Source organism: Hemibagrus wyckioides, linkage group LG06 (assembly GCF_019097595.1).
Source record: "Hemibagrus wyckioides isolate EC202008001 linkage group LG06, SWU_Hwy_1.0, whole genome shotgun sequence".
In the NCBI taxonomy this organism is placed as follows: domain Eukaryota; kingdom Metazoa; phylum Chordata; class Actinopteri; order Siluriformes; family Bagridae; genus Hemibagrus; species Hemibagrus wyckioides.
This window is the reverse complement of record NC_080715.1, coordinates 45850499-45868394: the sequence shown is the minus strand read 5'-3', so window position 1 is coordinate 45868394 and position 17896 is coordinate 45850499. Positions and strand designations below refer to the sequence as shown.

Here is a 17896-nt window from a genome sequence, read left to right as displayed (position 1 = left end):
GCTTCTAACTACAAGATACACTTCATGACAGTGCAATAAATTTACCACAAAATAATGTGGCCTGACGAATGATGTCTCCATTCGGTTACAGGAGATGAACTCTGTAACCCTCCCAGATTCAGACTTAAGAGAACAAATTAAAGTGAGACACAATTAGTCACTGCAATTAACAAAAGTTTTGTGATGCCACAATGAATAATCCCTTACCTGTATGCCAGTGAAACAGTCCTCTATGGAGCTTTCATAAGGGAATCCCTGCAAATGACAAAAAGCTGGAAACTCAAGATCTATTTCACAAACGTGAGTCTAATAATCATCACGGTCAATTCTCTTCCTCAGAGTAATTAAGTCTGTGATTACCATGTGATTCAAGCTGCTCGTCTTGGTGGTTTAAACCAACAAAGGCGGCTCTGTGGGCCCCTTATCATCCCAGGTAGTATGTCCTGATTTCCACTGACTGGAAATAGAGAAACAAAAACTAAACATTAGAACTTGTAAAGAATGGTGTTTGTGTGTTTGTATCTCAGCTGCTGCACTGTAGAATACCTTAAACTGGGAGATGGAGAGTGCAGAGAGAACTGTATATTTCGGCAGGCGCCGATCAGCTCGCCAGCATCGCAGCGGCTGTGAAAAATAGAAGCAGGAATATCGTGAGTGCTTCTGATCACAGCAGTTTCATACTAATATTCTGTCACTTACAGTAAAAACAACCTTGTAAATCCAGTGATCAGCTTTAGTAAATAAATGGAAGCTTTGGTTACCAGAAAAACAGGTGAAGGGTCTTGGTGTTCTTGATTAGGCAGCAGCTGGATGTTCGGCTCAACAAACTTTAAACACACAAACACAATTAGTCACTGCAGTTAACAACATTTTGTGATGCCACAATGAATAATCCCTTACCTGAATGCCAGTGAAAATCTCCTCATCACTGGTATAATAAGGGAATCCTGCAAATGACAATTAGATGAAACTCAAGATCTACAACCACATTTCACAAGTGCTCTTCTAAAAATCAGGTCAGGTCAAAAATGTACATTCTCTTCATCAGAGTAATAAAGACTGTGATTACCTCGCGAGTCAAGCAGTGTGTCTCTGCGGTTTCAAACCAGCAGAGCCGACTCTCTGGACCCCTCATCATTCCAGTGATGTCTCTGCTAATGTCCACTGGCTAGAAATAGAGAAAGAAAACTTAACATTAGATCTTGTAAAGAAGGGTGTTTGTGTGTTTGTATCTCAGTTACAGCAGTGTAGAATACCTGGGAGAGGGAGGAGACTGCAGACACGCACTGGACATCACGGCAGGCACTGTCCGGCTCATCAGCATCGAACGGCTGTGAAAAGTAGAGCATGAAGATCATAAGTGCTTCTTATCATAGCAGATTTATACTAACATTCTTTACAGTAAAAACAACCCTGTAAAATCCACTGATTGGCTTTAGGAAATAAATGAAGGATTTTCTTACCAGAATGACAGCTGAAGGTTCGACGTGTGGTTCGGTGGGCAGCAGCTGCTGGATTGGCTCAATGACCTTAACACACACACACACACACACACACACTTAGACAAAACTGGCCTGTATGTTTTAAATGAAGTTAAAATATTACTATTTAACTGACACATACCTGGAGGACAGAGGGAGGATCTACTGATTCCTCCAGCACATCCACAGGCTCTGCAATAGATTACTTTTCTGTGACTCAGAATTATGACTCTTCAATTACACAATATCAAACTTTCCTATTAATGCAGAAAACTTAATAAACCAGTGAGTTTGATAATTAGTTAACTTGTGAGGAAACAGAAAAATTGTAGCAGTCAGACTGTGTAAATTCACTGTACATGTGACCTGATTAAACTCTCTAAAACCTCCTGCCCCTGTCCACCACCCAAATCTATAAAAAATATTATTACTGTATAATTATTAAAACCTTTATACTCACTATGATATTGTGTAAATGAAATGATTAGTGAAGTTCTCTAGGTAGATAACATACACCGCTCAGCCATAACTTTATGACCACCTGCCGAAAATTTTGTTGGTCCCCCTCTTGCTGACAAAACAGCCCTGACCTGTTGAGGCACGGACTCCACTAGATCCCTGAAGGTGTGCTGTGGTATCTGGCACCAAGATGTTAGCAGTAGATCCTTTAAGTCCTGTAAGTTGCGAGGTGAGGCCTCCATGGATCGGACTTGTTTGTCCAGCACATACCACAGATGCTGGATTGGACTGAGATCTGGGGAATTTGGAGACCAAGTCAACACCTCAAACTCTTTGTTGTACTCATCAAACCATTCCTGATCCATTTTTGCTTTGTGGCATGGTGCATTATCCTGCTGAAAGAGGCCACAGCCATCAGGGAATATGACTGTCATCACAGTCACCTTTCTGTTTCCATGAAAGAAGTGTAGATGGCCTACAACAATGCTTAGGTAGGTGGTACATGTAAAAGTAACATCCTCATGGAGGGCAGGACACAAGGTTTCCCAGCAGAACATTGCACAAAGCATGACACTGCCTCCGTCGGCTTGCCTTCTTCCCATAGTGCATCCTGGTGCCATGTGTTCCCCTGGTAAGTGATGAACATGGACCTGGCCATCCACGTGATGTAAAAGAAAACATGATTCATCAGACCAGGCCACCTTCTTCCATTGCTCCGTGGTCCAGTTCTGATGCTCATGTGCCCATTGTTGGTGCTAGGAGTGGTGCACAGGGGTCAGCATGAGCGCCTCTGACTGGTCTTAGGCTATGCAGACCCATACGTAACAAACCGTTATTTACCGTGTATTCTGACACCTTTCTATCAGAACCAGCATTAACTTCTTCAGCAATTTGAGAAACAGTAGCTCATCTTTTGGATCGGACCACATGGGCCAGCCTTCACTCTCCACGTGCATCAGTGAGCCTTGGCCAGCCATGACCCTGTCACGGTTCACCACTGTTCCTTCCTTGGACCACTTTTTGATAGATACTGACCACTGCAGACCGGGAACACCCCACAAGAGCTGCAGTTTTGGAGATGCTCTGATCCAGTCATGCAGCTATCACCATTTGTTAAACTCCTTCAAATCCTTATGCTTGTCCATTTTTCCTGCTTCTAACATCAACTTTGAGGATGAAATGTTCACCTGCTGCCTAATATATCCCACCCACTAACAGGTGCCATGATGAGGAGATCATCAGTGTTATTCACTGGCACCTCTCAGTGGTCATAATGTTATGGCTGATCGATTGTACATCTGTAACCATGCCCTTTAGTGCGAGAGCTGATTAATCAGTAGTCTAAGCATGATTTGATGTAAAACCAGTAGTCAGTGTTGTTAAATGTGACTTTTAATGAGGATGAATAGAATATTGTGGAAATAAATTAAATTCTCATTGGTCAGAGCTCATCGACTCGTTCAGGATTTTAGTGTGTAATGTAAAACAACAGCCAAGTTCGCTAGCAGCTTAACTAACATTAGGCTAAAGCATTATATTTATATTATATTTACGATAAACTGTTGTACTAATTACAACAAATAGACATGTAGATATAATTTGTCCAACTATTACAGAGTAATTTAAATCCCGGTAAAAAAAACTCGGCTAAAGTCCGCTGAGCGCTAGCTAGCGAATCACAAGGCTAATCATGATTTAGTGTAAAACCAGTAGTCAGGGTTGTTAAAAGTGACCTACTAACAGGATAAATATTTCATTGTGGAAATAAAATAAACTCCTGACCAGGCTTAAGGATATTATTGTGTCATTTAAACCAGTAGCCGAGTTCGCTAGCACGATAACTAGCATGAGGCTAATTGTTAGCAGTAGATGAGGTCACTTGTTAGCTACATAACACTAGACTGTAACACTGTACCTTCTACTGGATTTATTGTAAAATCAGTGAGACATTAAAGTCACGAGGTAGGATAAAGATCCTCCTACCTTGAGGAAGCTCAGTGTGGTCAGGAGGAGCTCTGTCTCTCTGGAGGGGATGCGGTAAATGCAGTAACCCGCACCGGCAGAGAGAGTGACCAGACCCGCAGCACAGGCGATCTCACCCAGGGTCCAGCTCTTCAGGTGCCGCGAAATCCTCGGAAGTCCATCGCTGTGTCAGAAGTCCTTCGTCGGGAGTCGCTGTTCGTCAGTATAGATGTAGAGATGAGTTTGTAGAGACGATGTTTATCCGCATCCAAGCAGTAATCCAAATGCAGTGTGATCGTTTAAAACTATTCGACGCGTTATCACCATGGAGACAGTTTAACCACAAACAACTTTAAGAAGCGAACAGCATCGCGCCTCTAAACCGCACAGATTCCTGCAGCTCGAGACCCCGCGTGGGATTGTCTGAGATAATGGATTGAGTCACGCATAGATTATTATTATTATTATTATTATCATTATTATTATTATTATTATTATTATTATTATTATTATTATTATTATTATTATTATATGGTGGTTATCATTATTAATTATTATAATTATAAAATCATCACTATTATTATATTGTTCTTATTGTTAACACATACACTTTAATACACTTATTTACTTACACTTATATATCAATATATACTTACTTAGATGGTTCCTTATAGACTGTTGTTGCTCTAACTGTGTGAAGAGTTTTGTAAATATGAACACAGTACTCATAAATACATGTCACTAACTGTAAGAGAAATTGTAAAACAAATCCAACAATCCCTTTGCTCCATCTGCTGGAGAATCGATGAGATGACATTAAGAAATCTGGGGCAATTTTTCTAAACGTATTCTGTTATCAAGTAAATCTTTTAGGACAGCACACTGGGACTCTCTCAAACACCCAGGGCGTCCTTATCTCTTAATTACTATTCTGTGAGATAAAGTAACAAGTATTTACTATTCATTTTGTACTTGTCTCATAAACATTACACCATCACTCATCTGTAACAACAGTAGGTCATTTCATCTGTCAGTCTGTGACAGCAAAAGAATTAGTGTCTGTAATGACCTTAGGAACTACACTGACCTAATAGTTCCTCATGGGCCATTGATTGCTGTTGTAGAAAGGACATTAATCAGTTACAGTTACGTTATTTACTGTTTAGTGTCACCCAAATGAGGATGGGTTCCCTTCTGAGCTTGGTTCCTCTCAAGGTTTCTTCCTTATTCCATCCCAGGAGTTTCTCCTTGCCACCGTCGCCACAGGCACTTGTTCATTAGGGATAAAATAGTTTAATAATTAAATTTATTAATTTATTAATAAACTTATTTCTAGTTATTTAGTTATTTTTTTATTTTCATTTTCCCCCTCCCCTTTCTCTGTTTTTCTTTTCTCAAGCTGCTTTGAGACAATGTTCATTGTAAAAGGCGTTATACAAAATAAATTGAATTGAATTATTGACAGGAACTATATGAATAGTGAAGTGACTAATTAATGTACAGATATGAGATTTAAACACTCTCCTTTTTCCTACTTAGATAAATGTTCAGATATAAACTGACTTATGAAATAATCCCCATCCCTATATCTCCCTGTTGTCAGAAAAAGGATATATAAATGATAGTTTGATAGAGAGGGTCATGGCTGGTTCCTCAGGAACTTTCCTCCCTGACAAGGCATGTTTTCACCAGCTGACCCTCGACTGGCCTAACAGGTCATATATGTAGACACACCTGGGCTGTCTGTCTCTCTTTGGCCTCTCCCTCATGTTTCCAGTCTCTCTCTGCTCTTCTTCTGATTCAACACCACGAGCATTGGTCTCTTCCTCCATACAGTGCCTCCTCTCACCTCGCTCTTCACTTGCTGTGGTCCACACATGATATTAGAACCATCATGGACTATAAAACACCATCCTCCAGAATGGGAATGCGGACGCTTCTCTGGCAGGCAGGCTAAACACTTTTTATGCTCGCTTCAAGGCTGCCAGCTAATCACGCTACGGCACTAAGCGGCACAAACATCATGCGCGCTGAGAGAGCCGGTGGTTAACGTGTTCACCATCTCGGAGCATGGCGTGAGGAGGACATTCAGGAGAGTGAACACGAGGAAGGCAGCAGGACCAGATGGCATCACAGGTCGGGTTCTGAAAGCATCGCTGACCAGCTAGCACTGGTGTTCACAGAGATCTTCAACCTCTCCCTGAAATAGTCTACAGTCCCCTCATGCTTCAAACAGTCCACCATTGTTCCTGTCCCGAAGAAACCCCAGCCCACCTGCCTCAGCGACTACCGCCCTGTAGCCCTGACTTCAGTAGTGATGAAGTGCTTTGAAAGACTGGTCAGAGACTTCATCACTGCATCACTACCAGACACACTGGATCCGCTACAGTTTGCGTACAGGCAAAACCGCTCCACTGAGGGCGCCATTTCACACCTCCTTCACACAACAACAAGCCACCTGGACTGCAGAAAAGGGAATTATGTAAAAATGCTGTTTGTGGACTACAGTTCAGCGTTCAACACCATCATTTTTTCCACGCTCACCTCTAAGTTGGAGGTCCTAGGTCTCAGCACACCCCTGTGCCAGTGGATTTCAACTTCCTGATGGAGAGACCACAAGCCGTGCGGATGGGCAAACACACCTCATCCTCCATCACCCTCAGCACTGGAGTTCCTCAAGGTTGTGTTCTGAGCCCCCTGCTCTACTCACTCTACACTTATGACTGTATGGCCACTTCCAACTCCACCACCATCATTAAGTTTGCTGATGACACTGTTGTGTTGGGCCTGATCTCAAACAACGGCGAGGCGGCCTACCTACGAGAGATTAAAAACCTGGAGAGCTGGTGCCAGGTGAACAACCTACTCTGAACATCAGCAAGACTAAGGAGTTAATAGTGGACTTCAGTACAAAGCAGGAGCGGTCATACCAACCGACCACGATCAAGCCGGAACCCCAGTGGAGAGAGTGGACAACTTCGCAGGACTTGACTTGGTCCTGTCATACCAACACCCTGGTGAAGAAGGCCCGGCAGCGTCTATACCACCTGAGACGCTTTAGGGACTTTTAAACTTCCCTCTCAGGTGCTAAAGACTTTACACCTGCACCACTGAGGCGTCCTGACGGGTAGCATCACTTCCTGGTTCGGGAACAGCACCATGCAGGACAGGCTGAGCCCTCCAGAGAGTGGTGCGTTCAGCTGAAGCGTACCATCCACACCGAGCTCCCTGACCTGCAGGACATCTACAGCAAGCGGTGCGGATCAGAGCCAGGAAGATTGTGAAGGACCTCAGCCGTCCCAACAATGGACTCTTTTCTCTGTTGCGTTCAGGGAAGCGCTTCCGCTCCATGAAGGCAAACACAGAGAAGAATGAGGAGGAGCTTCTTCCATGAGCCATTCACCTGATATGAACCTAGAACCTGATATGGATCTGGGGACTCTGCTTTTTTTCACTTTTCATCACTTTGCACAAACTGACACTTTAACACTGGACTGGCACAAGTCACTTTATACAATTATTCCAGCACATAGACACTTTAATGATAAACACTGGATCACCTCAATATATGCCATATACACATACATCTCTTCATGTTCATGTCTGCATTTATGTGTATATATGTATATATACCACTTTGTATATACCATATGTATATATATATCTACTTGCACCTATATTTTCATATTCTTACACCTATATTTTCATATTTTTACACCTATTTTCATATTTTATTTTTATTTATATTATATTTTTATTTACACCTATATTTTCATATTTTATTTTATTTTTATTTATCTATATCTTATTTTACTTTATTTTCTATTTTCTATTTTTACACTTTTAAGATACTCTAGTTTTATTTTATCTTTATTTTTATGGATCTCTTTCTAACATACTTTTTATAAATGTTTACATGCCGGACAGTCATGAAAAAACATTTCCCTGCATGTCGTACTGTGTATGTAAATGTATGTGACAAATAAAATTTGAATTTGTTGTTGATAGAAGCAGCAGAAGATCATTTCCTATCACTCAGTGTTCAGTGAAAGCATGTGTGGTTCATGTGTGTTACCTGCAGTGTATCACAAATACAACAAAAGCTCTAAAGGTAGAAACAGATCTGTTATAACTCATTGTATGCGTGTGCTAACCTGATCTGTCGGCTTTCCTTTACAGTCCTGGCGTCCTTCAGTAATCCGTTCTCTCCACATGTTCCTGCTGAAGAGAAAACCCTCAGAAATCACACCTCTAGTGGTAACAACAACATTTTACTTTCTGAAGTGATCCAAGTAAGGTGTGGAGGCTGCTGTTTGATTTTACTCCAATGTTTACTTAATTTTACTCGGTAAAAGCAAAAGTCCTCAATTTGAATTTCTACTTGAGTTATAGTACAAAAGTTCTTGTATCCAAATGTACTTAAGTCAAAAATAGTACTGCATTTATCTAGCTCTAATGTTGTCATTTTTTGTAATTAACTATTCATTTTATGTGAGAAGAATCTGTCACCTTACTCACATATGCCTTTTAACACAAGGTCTGAGAAATGATCATGATACAGATGTCAGTTAACATTATTCTGAACAGTCATGACACACAAGGAACATGGAGGCTGGAAAATAGCAGGACTTGAGATCAGTTAGGATTTCCTGTAAGATTTATGTTATACTTAAGATAGTAACAAATTAAAACCTGATAAAATACTTTACCATGTAGATGTATGGCACATTTGTGTGTGTGTGTATGTGTGTGTTTATAGGGCACAGGTATTTGTGCATGGACACTACACAAGATAAAGGACCCTTATATAAAGACAGGGTCTGTGGCTTGTAAATTGTTTCCTACATAAAGTGCTTAAAATTGAAAATATATACAGAAGAAAATATTAAGTTCTTCAGCGGGACAGTCTGAGTTGGTCACTCATACAGAATAGCTAATGTGTGCTGGACATGCCTGCATCCTGGGAATCAGTTTTAAACAAATGACCAGTGAGGATCTAAGCAGATTGACTTTTACAGAAACTTGCTTCTATACAGATTCAGAGAAAAAAGTTCACATTCAGTCAATATTTCAGTATTTAGTAACTAATGCTTTGGTGTCTGATGGACAATTACAGCATTTGTGCAGTAATCTTATTCTACTTCACCTAAAAAAAACTATGAAAAAGAAATGTTATTTGGTGACTGATCAAATATCAACAATAACAGGTGATCAATATGGGTTATGCTGTATAACATCAGTAATGTTAATATAGACTGATGATAGTTACTGATTACGTTAGCTTACTTAGCTAACTAAAGCGTAAGGACAGGACATAATTAAGATAATGACAGATTTATTCAGATTTATTCACATACACAAGAAAATCCTTCAAAGCTACGAGCTAACATTAGATTCATATTAAAGAAAATGGCCATTATGATTATCACAGGACGCTCACCTCTACATGATTTCACAAAATATGATTCTTGGATTCTTGTAAGATGAAATCCTATGTTATTGAGGCAGAGCAGGAATCTGAATATGAAAGACTTTCTTCTGTTCTACAGCTTAAAACAAATCCTGCAGGTCAGACCACGGGTCATAGGTGTGCAGGTGGCAGGATGTGGTCAGGGTTTTCTTCCATCGTAGGCTACAGTATTTCAGGCTGTGACACTGCAGTTTTAATGTTCTACTGAACTGTTTATGCTCGCTGCATTTAATGAAACCAAAAATAAAAGTTATTTTGGTTCAAAAAATTTTTAAGTACAAGTAACGAGAGACATGGGATAATAGTAGAAAATGCAGATATGTTACTTCAAAATGTAGTTTAGTGAAAGTAAAAATCTTACACCATTTTTATAATTTAGTAAAGTACAGATACTGGAAAAGATACTTAAGTACAGTAACCAATTACATTTACTTTGTTACTGCCCACCACTAAAGCCAGTGTAGTTTGTCCACCGCTTTTTATATTCATGTCCAATAAATAAAAAAGTTTAAAAATGTTTCTATTACCTGATACAGAATGCATAACATCAACAAACATACTTCTTTAATGACCTGTATGAGACTTTTTCCACAGAATTTTTACATCTATTTGTAACAAGTGAAATGTTAAGACCACTCCCTTAATTAAAAAATCATCCAGCCTAGACTGTAATGAGAACAATTTTAATTCTTTATTTACAGAAAGCTGAACATTTCTTTCATAAGATCATTCTTTTCTAACAAAACTTAACTAATTGCTTATTACATTTAAATGACATTTACAGTGTAGGTAAACAGGAAATAACAAGATCCTTCTTCCTGATGAGCTGGAACATTGACAATGATGGCTTCTGGTGGTGGAAAGTAATTATTGCAGTCATGAAATCGAAGCTGTTGATTTACGTAGCTTTAACCTGTTATAATTCTGAGCACGAGATGCATTCACTGTAATCTGCTGATAAAATTCTGTGCTTCAATGTTTTTATGCACAAAAATAGGAAACTTACTGAGGATGTGATTGTGCTACATTTCATGCTATTATTCCTAATAAAGTTGTGACAATACATGGTTTTGATTTACACAAATAATCCATGTGTCCATCACAAAGCATAATAAAACAAAAGAAAAGTCTAATGGAGCTGATATCATTTTAGAAGTATTACACATATAAACAAACAAACAAACAAATAAAAAGCAAAATAAAAATTCATTCACCCATCCTCTGTATCATGTATCCTACACAAAGTCCATCGCAGGCAACTCAGGAGACACCCTGGATGGGGTGCCAACATGAGGGAAAAAACTGCACACTCATTTACACACAAAAGACAATATAAAGATGTTCATCAGCCTACAATACATGTCTCTGGACTGTCTTTGTACCTAAAATAAACCAACAAGGTGCAAGATTCAAACACACACACAGCAGGGGTGAGAATCAAACCCTGAACCCCAGTCCTGCAAGACAACATGAACTAAATCAGACCTGGTGAGATACCTGGAAAAATCTGAGAAAATAATGACTAAACACACACTAAAAAGAGTTTAGACATGATTGTGTTAAAAACAGGATCCTAAAAATCCTTAAACATTGTATATGGAACCCATTTCAGCAGCAGTGACTTTATAAAACTTAATTACTTAAAAAAGTCATTTGTGCCAAAATATAACCGCTCTAAGCTGAATAACAGGAGACTGAATAGTAATAATGATAATAATAATAGTAAGACCTTCTGTACTAATAAACTGAACACTAAGAGAGTCTGATGTAATGCATGAGGTACAACCACAGGACTGGTTCACATCAGCGGTCCTGCACTGTGTCTGTTCTCAGCACTTGTTCTCACAGTGAAGCAGGTTGTACAATTCATCAGCATGAAGATAACTTCACACAATAATATCAGCTATACAGACATTATCAAGCATCAGCCAGGTCACTGTGTACAGAGACAACTAATGTAGAGGACGTTGTAGCATTGTACCATGCAGAAAGAACACTGTGTAATACTCCACACTCAACAAGACCACTGTCACAAACCCTTTAACTAACTATAAGTGTGTTTTACAAAAACTCATTTTGAAATCCACATTCAGTCCAGACGACTTTCCCACGACAGTCACAAACAAACACAACTTCTACAGCAGTCGTCTTACACAAAACAGGTTGATGAACTTTCTTTTTTTCTGTCTTTTTGTTTAAAAAATACTTCGCAAAAGATATAAAAAAAGACACTCAAAATATTATTTCTGAGATTATTCATCAGCACACATATAATTAAATCTGCTATTTATGGTTATATAAAAAAATCACAGGAAAATAAATCAAGGCAATGTCATGAATCCTGTGCTTATCATGGTATGTATTTAATCTACTGTATGATTTCAGCATTATTCTATATATTTACTGCAGATTAGTTTGTTACAATGCTGGCGTATTCGGTTTTCTCTCCAGCGTTGATCTGGACCTGAGCTGCTCCGGCTGTGTGAATGTGGCTTACAGTAGAGTAAGTAACATCAGGTACAGTCTGTGAAAGACAGAAGAGGAAAATTATTCATATAACACTTCTGTCCCTCCTACTGTTGACTTTAAGAAGCAAATAAAATCCTGTAAAGACGACACAAATCTCTAAATCTGACTTCTTTCTTTACACCATGTGTTGTTCTGTACATTTAAGACTTAAAGATGTCACATGATAATAAAAATCCAGCTGAATCCAGACCTGTGTGTACACTAACCTGATCCTTCTGCTTTGGACGTCCTTCAGTAATCACCTTCTTTCCACATCTTCCTCCTAATGAGAAAAGACCTCAGAAATCACACCTCTAGTGGGAACTACAGACTTTCACTATTTGAAGTAATCAGGTGAAGTGTGGAGGCTGCTGTTCTGCTTCAGCTCACATACATGAACACTGAGTGATGCAAAAACCTTACCCAAAATATCACAAATCAGTTTTTAATTAATCAGATTTAAAATCTGTTATGTGTGTGTGTGTGTGTGTGTGTGTGTGTGTGTGTTTGTGTGTTGTACCTTTTCGTCTCCAACAAATAAATGCCACTACACCGACTATCACCAACAGAAAAGCCACAGCAATGCCGAACACTGTGTAATAAAACACACCAAAAATATTAATGAATGTAATAATACTGGTATCTATTTCTTTGCTGATGAAAAGTTTTGGCACCCAGAGGGAGTCTGCTGTGAGTTTGTTGTTTATCTTGTTCCAGTGTTGTTGAGGATGATGAAGGTGGAGAGTTTGTTGTTTTACATGGAGGCTGTTCTGATGGAGGTCTTCTGTCTGTTTTCCCTGAGTGTGTTGAAGTTTCTCTTCTTCCTACTGAAAAGACAAAACATATTAAATCTAAAGTCTGTTTTTAATCACTGTTAGTAATATGACACATGACACTCATGCTCAGTCATTAATGAAACAATGTCTGTAATACCTTCTTTAAAATAAAATGGTAACAATTACTGGCATGTTAATGAAGATAAATGACACCTACATGAATGGAAACTGACATGAACATACTTGAGTATTTATAAAGTGCAATAAATGTCATCTGTTTATGTCAAGCCGATAAAGAAATAATATAGATATATACATATCTATATATTATTTCTCTGACTGTACATTAGAGTGAGACTGATTTTAATTTAACATCATATAAATTCTATGAATTAGATATAAATATAAAAATAGGTTAAACAACATGACACTGACACCTTTTGAAGCTGTTATTAATGTTTATGTAGGCTTATGTCAGCTGTAATGAAGGTGTGTTCTGAAGGCTGTGCTCTCTGGTGATGATAATCAGACAGAAATCACATGACACAAAGGTGGTTCTGTGTTGTTACCCTGCTCCTGCTCTGACCTGCTCACCAAATAGGAGTCATTATAATGTGTCACACTGTGACTTATAGAATAAAACCCTCAGTTATGGTAAATTTAGTAGACAGTTTTGTTAAATATGTGACTATAATTCATTTAAAGACTTATCAAATCTGCTTTAACACTGAATACTAACTATTATTGTGTATTTAAATTCTTTACCTTTAACATTAATCCTGATGTCTCTGAATTCCCAGAATCCAGTGCTGCACCTGTAGTCTCCCTGATCCTCTTCTCTCAGGTCAGATATGAACAGAGACAGATTACCAGGAGAAATGTTATTAAACAGCTGAAGTCTGCCACGGTAGTGTTCATCATTTAACACGTCAGTCAGAGATCCTGTTCTGAAGGTCATCCAGGTGAATGTCTGAGGTTTTGGTGTTCAGGTCAGAGCAGGAGCAGGGTAACAGAACTGAACCTCCTTGGTCTCCATTAAACACCTGATAATTATCACCAGAGAGATCACAGCCTACAGAAACACACATACAAAAACCCAGAATCTACTGAATACTATATGAAGTACAAAGATCTGGACTGAAGCATGGACCCTGGAGCTGTGAGGAGATGATGATACCCACTGCATGGTGAAAAGCCCATGTGAAATATAAGCTGTAGACACAGAGTTTTTGGAAGTTGAGTTTAACTGAGAAAAGTATTCATGATATTTGAAAGCTGAGGTTATTCAATCCTTTTTGTATCAAAGCAGTGAAAAGTGATACACAGTTCAGTTCACATAGACCTCTGTTGTGTTCACTGTGTGAAAAAGATTTAAAAAAAGTGAACACAGTGTTGATAAATGGATGTAACCAAATAAATATACATATATAGGAAGTGAATCTGGTGGCACTGATGAATAACATTATTTAAGGATAATTCATAGGGCTACATGACACCTAAATAAACCTTTCATAATAACTGACATGAACCTAAATCAATATTTATAAAGACATGGATTTAAAAAGTCTTCCCTAATGTATCAGCTGATGTACAGACTGTGTTTATCAATGTTAATGTTAAACTGGTATAAACACCTAGTCTAGTGTCTTATGGAGATTTTCTTTGACTGTAAATTAGAGTTTGGTTTTAATGTTTCATGTCATATTAAATTTTATTCTGATCTATCAGATATTAATATAAAAACTGACTCAACAAGCTCAGAGTGACATCTAATGAAGGCTTTATTACTGTTTATGTAGTCATATGTCAGCTGACATGAAGGGATTATACAGGTGTCATGTAGCTCTATAAACACTACAGTGTTATCAGAATTAATCATAGATTAGACTGAGAAATATCACAAATCCAATCCAATTATTACTGTTTATAAGTTGAAAATAACGTCACTCTCGACTCCTAGATCAATTTCTCTTAAGTTATAGTAAATGGAGTAAACATTTTTGTTACATACAGTATGTAATTATAATTCTTTTTAAGCCTTAACAAGGATGATTTTACATTTAAGATCAAGTTTGTATTAAAATGCTTTACCTTTAACATTAATCTTCATGTCTCTGTATTCCTTCTCAGTGCTGCACCTGTAGTCTCCTGATCCTCTTCTCTCAGGTCCAGATATGAACAGAGACAGATTACCAGGAGAAATGTTATTAAACAGCTGAAGTCTGCCACGGTAGTGTTCATCATTGCTAACCGTCAGTCAGAGATCCTGTTCTGAAGGTCATCCAGGTGAATGTCTGAGGTTTGGTGTTCAGGTCAGAGCAGGAGCAGGGTAACAGAACTGAATCTCCTTGGTGTTGTGTGATTTCTACCAGGTCATTATCACCAGAGAGATCACAGCCTACAGAAACAAACATACAAAAACTCAGAATCTACTGAATACTATATGAAGTACAATATTTCACAATGAAATTAAGAAAACACACACCTATACACACACACACACCACGTGACTAAAACACACACCTATACACACACACACACCACGTGACTAAAACACACACCTATACACACACACACACCACGTGACTAAAACACACACCTATACACACTCACACACCACGTGAATAAAACACACACCTATACACACTCACACACCACGTGACTAAAACACACACCTATACACACACACACCACGTGACTAAAACATACACACCTATACATACACACACACCACGTGACTAAAACACACACCTATACACACACACACACCACGTGACTAAAACACACACCTATACACACACACACACCACGTGACTAAAACACACACCTATACACACACACACACCACGTGACTAAAACACACACCTATACACACACCACGTGACTAAAACACACACCTATACACACTCACACACCCACGTGGCCTAAACACACACGTATACACACACACACCCACGTGACTAAAACACACACCTATACACTCACACTGCAGTGACTAAAACACACACCTATACACACTCACACACCACGTGACTAAAACACACACCTATACACACACCTATACACACTCACACTGCGTGACTAAAACACACACCTATACACACACACACACCACGTGACTAAACACACACCTATACACACACACCACAGTGACTAAAACACACACCTATACACACTCACACACCACGTGACTAAAGCCTGCACCTATACACACACACACACCATTGACTAAAACACACACCTATACACACACACACCACGTGACTAAAACCACACCTATACACACTCCTGCACGTGACTAAAACACACACCTATACACACACACACACCACGTGACTCAAAGACACACCTATACACACACACACACCACGTGACTAAAACACACACCTATACACACTCCACACCACGTGACTAAAACACACACCTATACACACACACACACCAGTGATTCTAAAGCACACACCTATACACTCCACACACACCATTGACAAACACACACCTAAACACACTCCACACACCACGTGACTAAGAGCCACACACACCTATACACACACACACACACCACGTGAATAAAACACACACCTATACACACACACACACACCACGTGACTAAAACACACACCTATACACACTCCACACACCACGTGATCAGAGCCACACACCTATACACACACACACCACGTGACTAAAACCACACACACCTATACACACACACACACCACGTGACTAAAACACACACCTATACACACACACACCACGTGACTAAAACACACACCTATACACACACACACACCACGTGACTAAGAACCACACACCTATACACACACACACACCACGTGATAAAGCCACACACCTATACACACACACACTGCGTATAAAGCACACACCTATGCACACACTACACACATGCATTGTTTAAGGCCTGCACCTATACACACACACACTGCACGTGACTAAAACACACACCTATACACACACACACCACGTATTCAGAGCCTAAAACCACACACCTATACACACACACACACCACGGTGATTTCAAACCTACACACCTATGCACACACACACCTGCAGTGAGGCTAAACACACCTGCCTACCTAATACACACACACACCACGTGATTCAGAACACACACCTGTACACACTCCTGCATTGACCCTCAGAACCACCACACCTAATACACACACACACCACATTGACTAAGACCACACACCTATACACACACACACCAAGTGGCCTAAAACCACCGCACCTATACACACACACACACACACCAGCATTGAGCTAAAACACACACCTATACACACACACACACTGCACGTGAATCAAACCACACACTTCTCATACACACACACACCACGTGAGCCAAACACACACCCTATACACACACACACACCAGTGACTAAAACACACACCTAATACACACACACCACGTGACTCAAAACACCACACCTATGCCTCCTCCTCACGTGACTCTAAAACACACACCTATACACACACACCTGCCACGTGACTAAGAACACACACCTATACCTCCACACACACCCGTGCATTGACTAAAACACACACCTATACACACCACACCACGTGACTAAAACACACACCTAATACACACCTGCACCACGTGAGGCCTAAAACACACACCTATGCACACACACACACTGGTATTCAGTGACTAAAACACACACCTATACACACACACCAGCGTGACTAAACCCACACCCTATACACACACACACAGTGAGCCTAAAGCCACACACCTATACACACACACACACCGCATGGTAATTTCAAGGAGCACACACCTATACACACACACACCACCAGGCGTGACTAAGAATACACACCTATACACACACACACACACCCGCGTGGAGTCAGAGACACACACCTATACACACACACCACCACGTGATCCTAAAACCACCACACCTATGCACACACACACACCTGGCATTCTATTCACACACCTATACACACACACCCACTGTGACCTAAAACACACACCTATACACACACACACACACCACGTGACTAAACCACACACCTATACACACACACACACACACGTGACTCAGGCCTGCACCTATACACACACACACACCCACGTGACTAAAGGCCCACACACCTATACACACTCCACACACACACCTGCAGTGATTCAAAGCCACACACCTATACACACCACACACACCCACGTGAGCTAAAACCACACACCTGTGCACACACACACACACCAC

At 39.8% G+C, this 17896-nt stretch overlaps 1 long non-coding RNA gene across 1 annotated transcript; it reads right to left on the bottom strand.

Moving 5' to 3' along the window:
* Positions 1-1063: 1063 nt before the first annotated feature.
* On the bottom strand, positions 1064-1789 carry LOC131354112 (uncharacterized). Its single transcript, XR_009204699.1, has 4 exons — positions 1624-1789; positions 1464-1529; positions 1257-1331; positions 1064-1168 (listed from the first exon to the last, which is right to left on the bottom strand). It is a non-coding gene; the product is annotated as an uncharacterized LOC131354112 (long non-coding RNA).
* Between the last annotated feature and the right edge of the window lie 16107 nt (positions 1790-17896).